The sequence below is a fragment of the Xenopus laevis genome, chromosome 7S, assembly GCF_017654675.1.
Source record: "Xenopus laevis strain J_2021 chromosome 7S, Xenopus_laevis_v10.1, whole genome shotgun sequence".
NCBI lineage: Eukaryota > Metazoa > Chordata > Amphibia > Anura > Pipidae > Xenopus > Xenopus laevis.
This window is the reverse complement of record NC_054384.1, coordinates 101,441,119-101,447,534: the sequence shown is the minus strand read 5'-3', so window position 1 is coordinate 101,447,534 and position 6,416 is coordinate 101,441,119.

The window sequence follows — 6,416 nt, the reverse complement described above, 5'->3', positions numbered from 1 at the left end:
AATGCATTAGGGATGCACTGAATACACAATTTGGGATTCGGCCAAATTCCCGAATCCTTGATGAAAGATTCGGCCGAATAGCTAACAGAATCCGAATACTAATTTGCATATGCAAATTATGGGCAGGAATGGGAAAAAATCTCTTTTGTGATAAAGTCACGTGATTTCCCTACCCACCCCTAATTTACATATGCAAATTAGGATTTGGATTTTGTTCAGCCAGGCACAAGGATTTGGCCGAATCCGAATCCTGCTGCATCTGTAGCTCTAATACAACTTCTAGGCAAAAGGAGCCCCCCTATAAGATATATTGGATCTGTCAATGAATATCTGACACCCAACTGCTGCATGAAGAGAGAATGAAGAGAAACAGATGCTGAGAGAGGGATAGTGAAGATAAACTTGATTACTTCAGAAACAATGCAGACTATTTAATTGATTGTATTTAGAAAGTTTCTAAATTCAGTATGATGAAGCTTATATTAAATTATAATTTTTGCCATAGTTCCCCTTTAAAGTGCTAGAATTGCCCTCTTGCCGTCTCTCATTCATGTAAATGGGTCACACGTGCCTGTAGAACTTTACGTCACTGAAAAGTCCCACTTACAGTAAGTGAATGGTGGGGAAGCAGAGAGCACATTAATTCATGAGCTTCAAGGTTTCTGAACCACCAGTGTGTTATTAGATTAATTACAGTTTCCGAGACAGTGATTGTTCCAACGTTGTTTTTAAAATACTTAAATGTAAACAATGGTTCGGTTGTTCAAGCCACAACTTACTTACCTCTTGTTTCATTTAATATTTATGGTGGCCATTGGTATCTACAAGATTTTGATTTTCTTTTTGCTGTTGACAGTTGTGTTAGAAATAAAATATATAGCATTTGCCAGAAATAGAGAAAAAAGCACTGAAATATTTAATTTCTCATAAACATGGAACCTATTTTTCAGACAAAATATCACCCAGAAATGCCACCCATTGATTGCTATGACAATAACCTGCAAGCCTTAATGCGAGTGCTTGGGGATTTTAGGAAACATTGCACCCAAAACATATGCACAAACATAGCGGCCAGTGGGGCAGTTTGGCTGTTCCTTCCACGCTACCGAAAATCACTAGCCCTTTGTGCCATTGTACTAAAAAAGTGTTTCCTACCTTTCTGTTTTGGCAGGTGTGTGTTGGGTGTCACAGCCAACAGTTAAACAGATCTTAGAGTTGGTTTCTGGGAATGTTTTACTAGTTTCTTTCTTTGAAAAATGAATGCATATTTCTACAAACGCTTTTATTTACCTGACTAAGCATGAACAAGCAAATCAGTCGATTTACCATAAAACAATATTGTACACATACAAACGATTTACATAAAAACGACCCGCAGAGAATTGTTCATTCACCCTGCCCTACAGACTTTAAAGGAGAAACAAACCCCTTATTAAAAAAAAAAACCCTACCCTCCACCCCACATAGACCCCCCTCCCTCCTCCCCCCTAGCCTAGCTGCTACCCCGTGCAAATGCCCCTAATTTTTTTTTACTTACCCCCCCCTGTGCAGATTCAGGGATCAGAGTTCACGGAGCAGCGCATGCGCAGTTGGATCAATTTCTTGGTTTGTGACAACTGCGCATGGATGGAACTTACCGAAGTGCCGGAAGAAGACACGAAGACAAGATGGCTGCTGTGAAGACACGAAGATTCAAGATGACTGCTGTGAACTCCGATCCCTGAATCTGCACTGAGGGGTAAGTAAAAAGTTAGGGCCATTTGCCCAGGGTAGCAGCTAGGCTTGGGATGAGGAGGGCCCCTATTTTTTAATATGGGGTTTGCTTTTCCTTTAAGGGAAGCACTGATTTCTTCTTCATATGATGCTGAGGTTTAGCAGTGGACAAATTGCTTGATAATAAACAAAGATGTAAGACCCAGCTTGTTAAGCACTTTGATATGGAACTGAAATATACAGTTTACATACTTTAATCCTTTTGCATTTGTTAGCTTTTAATTTTGTTTAGTTGTTTTTATTTACTAGAGATGCACCGAATCTACTATTTTGGATTTGGATTTCCTTCACGAAAGATTCGACTTAATACCGAACCGAATCAAAATTTTAATTTGCATATGGGTGGGAAGGAGGAATTTTTTTTACTTCTTGACTTTTGTGACAAAAGTCACACAATTTCCCTCCCCGCCCCTAATTTGCATATGCAAATTCGGATTTGGTTCGTCTGAGAAGAACGCGGCCAAATTCTGGATTTGGGGCATCCCTATTATTTACTATTGCACATTTTATTCATTTCTATGACCTTTTGTGATTATATATATATATATATATATATATATATATATTCACCACAAAACCATAACAGGTGTGAAGGGTAAATCACTCTCAGTGATAAACTGTCACATTTTCTCCCAAATTTACAACCTGTTCCTCTGTATACATGATATTAGCTCCATTTCTGAGCCAGCCTTCTCCAATGTGTCAGCATATTACTGTGTGTGAGCTGGTTTAGCCCTGGTATAAATGCCTCATGTGTATACCCCGAAACTCAGAGCATTCTGCATAAGCAATGATGTTTGAGAAGAGATAAAGAATTGGGAGCCATTGTATAGGGTTAGGCAGTTTTGGCATCTAGTCAAAATGTAATTCTGAGCTTTTTGTCCCTTTTAATTTGTTATAGCCATGACTATCTTAAAACAACATTCCAAGATGATTTTAACATTTTATAGATAATTTACTATTAAATAAATTTTCATTTTACTACAAGGTAACCCCTCAACCTCTCATGTTGTAAAGTGGATTGATAATCTATAAAGCTTCATACTAGTAGTAATATTATCCGAACATATCCTATATACCATAACGTTTTGGAGAAGAAACAGAACTATTTGTATTTTAGTTATTGCAAAGCCCTTTGTGTATCACAAAATAAAAATGTATCTATTGTGTTTAAGTTTAAATAAATAATATTTTAGAGCAAAACCAGTGTCTTTTGCTTCTCATGGTGAATAAATAAGAAAAATAAATGGAAAGCTGTGGTTAGTAAAAGCTTTGGGTGCCATGTAGTGGTGACCTACGGTATCTGCAGTTGCTTTAAAGGGGAAGGTCCAAACAAAATTAAAGTTGGGAGACTTGGGAGAATATTTGTAAGTGTATATAACCTTTGGTTCTGCTTGCTTCGCTCCTTCCGGTCTACAAGCTCACTCTTGAAGGAGGATGGAGCAGCTGGCATATGGTGGGACAACTCACATCTTTGAAATAGGATACTTACTAAATACATAAGCTGCAAATTGGATTTGCTGGATTCGTTTTTGCTTTTAAAAAGGTTAGATGGTAGCCCTACTCAAAACTCTTGTCTGCAAGATGGTTCTTGAAGATGGAGTCCAGAAAAACAGCACTTTCCAGTCATCTCAAGTCATTAATGGTTTTTAATGGTGTGACTCAAAGCTTGGTTATAAGAGATATAAGATATAAGAATATCTTATACTTATTGAATTACCACTTTTCTGATCCCCCTATCAGATTCATTTAAAATAATTGATTATAAATATATAAAATGTGTTTATTTTAATGAATTAAAAATTCTTATTGCCCTAATGGAATTTGTGGCCCTTTAGATTTTTTTTTTAAATTTGTGTTTTTATTAGATTGTACAACATGATACAGTAATAGCAGTAGATTCACATTTCTTCTGTGCGTTTCAGACAAAAGCGTGTGTTTTTGTTTGCTTCTGACAAAACCGATTGCAACGAAAAAACTGCTCAAATGTAATGAAGTGTAGGAAGTGGTCTCCAAAAGGTAAGAGATGTTAAAATACACACAAGATAATTTATTCTTCTGACACAAGAAAATGCATTTTTTCTCCTGCATAGGCCATCTTCTGCTGCAAACTTCCCCTTACCTGCTTCTTAAAGCAGAGCTGTACATCAAGCTAGAGTCCTGCGTGGGTCCATTTTTTGGAACCCGTACCCGGCCCCTACCCACAACCTGCAATCCACAACCCAGACCCGCATTCTTACCTGCTTGGACCCGCTACCTGACCCACAAGTACCTTACCCGCAACCCAGACCCACTGACCATCAAGAATCAGGAAGTGCTGTCATTGTAAACCAGAAGTGACATCATCGGAAGTGGACGTGATCAGAAAAAATGAGTAAAAATCACTATTGAGAAGACAAGAGGCCATGCACTGAAATATCACAGTGAAATATTTCTGAATGTTTGAAAAAATCATCATGAATAAAAAGCCAATAAAGAAATTACTAATTCTTTATTGGAAAAAAATATAGTTTTTTTAACATGCTTTAAAAACCATCACAATTAAAAAAGGAAGTGCTGAACCAGATGAAAAAAAATGTGAGTTACATTACTAATGTTCATTGGCAATGAAGAAATAGTTCATAAAAAATGCTTTTGATTGTCTCTTTAGAGCTCTTTCCGTTATGGTTGCTAGATACTTGATGGGTTGGCCATTGGGAATAAAAGGCATTATGGGGCAGATTTATCAAGGGTCAAATTTCGAAGTAATAGGAGTTTTTTTGAACCCCCACAATTTCAATAAAAAAAGACCAATCAAATGTATTAAAAAAAAAAACTTAGTTGTTAACTTCTTGGGAATAAGCTGTATTCAAATCTAAGTTTTAGCGTATTCGATTGAATTGGAATCAAAAGTATTTGCCCCAAAAAACGTAGATTTTTCAAAGCCCAACAAATGACTCCAAATAGATTCTAGGAGGTCCCCCATAGGCTAAAACAGCAATTCATCAGGTTTTAGATGGCAATGGTCGAAGTTTTAAAGAGACAGTAAATGATAAATTTCAATATTCAAATAGTCCATTTTTTTTCAAATTCGAATCTTGGCCTATTCGATAGTCACAGTACACAAAAATAGCTCAAAATTTGAATTGTTTTACTTTTTTTTTTTTTACTTTACTTATGACCCTTGGTAAAACCCCGGTTTAACTCGCTGTGTGTGATAGCCTGCTTTACTGGATTACTCGTTATTTTGGGGGTGCCGTCTCCCTAGGGCTTCTAAGCACCAAGCGGAAACACCATTGAAGGGCCTGAGTGTGCACGTGACCTTCCTTGTACCTTGGTAAATCTGCCCCTATGTGTTCAAGACTATGTTTGTTCTTTTAAAAAACAGATTTCAGTTCAGAATTCTGCTGGAGCAGCACTATTAAGTGATGCATTTAAAAATAAATAAAAAAACATATTCCCACGACAATATCCTTTTAAGATCCTGAAGTTTTTGCTGAACCACCACAGGGGCAGAGGACATTACTTAGCATTCTTGTTCATTCCCAACAGAATAATGAGATTCTTATTTATTGACAAGTTGGGTCTAGCTCATTTGTATTTAACTTGAATAGAGCAGCCAAGTGCTTAATTAATGTTCATCAAATTATTTTTCATAACTGTATGTAATTGGAATTGGAAAAAAATGATGTTTCGCCCATTACTATAATGCATTTTAGAAATACACTGTTAAAAAAAAAATCTAGACACCCCAAAAGGAACTAATGTAAAAGTTTTGCAATTTATATTCTTTCCTTTTCCCTCATAGTTTCAAGATATCGACAGTTTGTACTCATAATTTATTGAATTTAAAATAGCCACATCTGCAACGGAGCTGGCCAGCCATCAGAAAACAAGGTCAATCAGTTCTATTAATGATTTTAGTGTAAAAACGAGTAATATTTTGAAAACTAGGCAGGAAAAAGAATGAATGTAAATTGTGTAAGTACTTAGAGGAATAGTTTTAAAATCACTTATTTCTGGGCGTTTATTTCACATTAGTGATGGGTGGGTTGGCTTTAAACCTGCAGGCAGATTTGGGCTAATTAATTCTCCCTTCTGCGGGTCATGAGCATTACTTGCTGTTACCCAGCTCCACTTTTGTGATTGAAGAGACTGCCTGCTGTTTTTATTAATCACAGCATGGTGGGACAGTTTGGTCTCCGTTTTTGTGTGGGCAGATTAAAGGGGTGGTTCACCTTTGTTAATCTTTAGTATGTTATAGAATGGCGAATTCTAAGCAACTTTTCAATTGGTCTTTTTTATTTCTTAATCGTTTTTTGAATTATTTGCCTTTTTTTTTCTGACTCTTTCTAGCTTTCAAATGGGGGTCACTGACCCCATCTGAAAAACAAATGCTCTGCAAAGGTACAAATCTATAGTTATTGCTGCTATTTATTACTCGTCTTTCTATTCTGTTCATCTCCTATTCCAGTCTCTTATTTAAAAGAATGCATGGTTGATAGGCGTAAGGAATACTTACCTCCGCTCCGGTTTGGCGTCTTTCTTTTTGCTTCCCTTTACAAGATGGCGGTGCCCAGGGATCCCATGTGGTCTGTTCCATTGCCAGCGTCCAATGTTACCCAGCGTGTTGTCGTCAGCAACAGAATGGATGCCAGCGTCAG